Consider the following 1,109-nt stretch of genomic DNA (forward strand, 5'->3'; position numbering starts at 1 on the left):
GACCTGGGATCAGCCTGGGAGGTGATAAGGGGGGGGTGAGGGGTCAATATCCTACAGGATAGACCCGGGTCTCCTGAGGTCCACCCACCGCGCAGGGAGAGATTTTACTTTTTTCCTAACTGTCTCTAAACAGGAAGTCACCTCCTCCGTGTTGACTGAAAACAACACGCGGCCACAGAAGAAGAAGAATGTGGAGGGAAGGTCGAGCATTGACGACAGAGAGAAGCTGAATATCAGAGGAATTTACCAGATAAAGAGGCGACAGGAAACAGGAGTCGGCGGCGGCGGCAGAGACTGCAGGGGGCAGCAGTGAGCTCAGACCTCTCACTGCTTTTATTTGACCTGTTTTCCTTCAGAGGCCGAGCTCAGCTTTACGTCACCGTCACACTGTGGAGTCACACTGAACTCATGAGAAATATGTGTTCGGTTGATATTCTTATGATTCACGAGACGAAGAAAAGTTATTTTGAGGTTTAAATTCTGTTCCCTTCACAACCTCACACTTTAATCACAGTCAGAGCTCGTTAACGTGCACATGATGTTTCTACATAATACAGACACTTGATGATGAAATAACCATCAGCACCATGACAGAGTTTCCACCTTGTGTGTCTGAGCTCAGAGATCAGAGTGTTCAGGGTCACTGAGGCAGAAAACTGAAGTAGTGTATCCGACTTCATCACACGTATGTTTGTGTCTCCTGCCTCGTCGCCATGATGAAGTTTGTCTTGAAAACTGTTCAGTTTGAGGAAGAGGAAGCCGCATGAGTGAGGCCACAGCAGGATGGACGGAGCAGAGACAGATGGAAACATTCAGTTCTGCGGGTTTTGATTTGCTCCGTCACCACCGACTTCAGCTGCAGCCACATACTCAGCATCAGAGACAACCGCAGGGTCAAAGGTCAACTCAAGACAGAATTTCTGTGAAGTAGTTTAATCTGAAAAAGGTGGAAAGTCTTTCCATGAATGTCTCATTTTCCTTTTTTATTCTATATCAGAGCTAATACAGGAAATGTATCAAGCCTGACCAATCAAAAATCTTCCATTTGAATCTGTGGACCTCCTCAGAGCGGGATCCGAACCTCCCCCCCCCCCCCCCCCCCCCCCCGC

The 1,109-nt window shown here is 48.2% G+C and overlaps 1 protein-coding gene across 2 annotated transcripts in view; it reads right to left on the bottom strand.

Moving 5' to 3' along the window:
• The window catches only part of tpst1 (tyrosylprotein sulfotransferase 1), a 37,776-nt gene that overhangs the window by 2,573 nt on the left and 34,094 nt on the right, over positions 1–1,109 (bottom strand). The window lies entirely within an intron of this gene.

This window comes from Seriola lalandi, unplaced genomic scaffold (assembly GCF_002814215.2).
Source record: "Seriola lalandi dorsalis isolate HSWRI2012SDOR001 ecotype SW California unplaced genomic scaffold, Sedor1 jcf7180002054646, whole genome shotgun sequence".
Classification (NCBI taxonomy): Eukaryota; Metazoa; Chordata; class Actinopteri; order Carangiformes; family Carangidae; genus Seriola; species Seriola lalandi.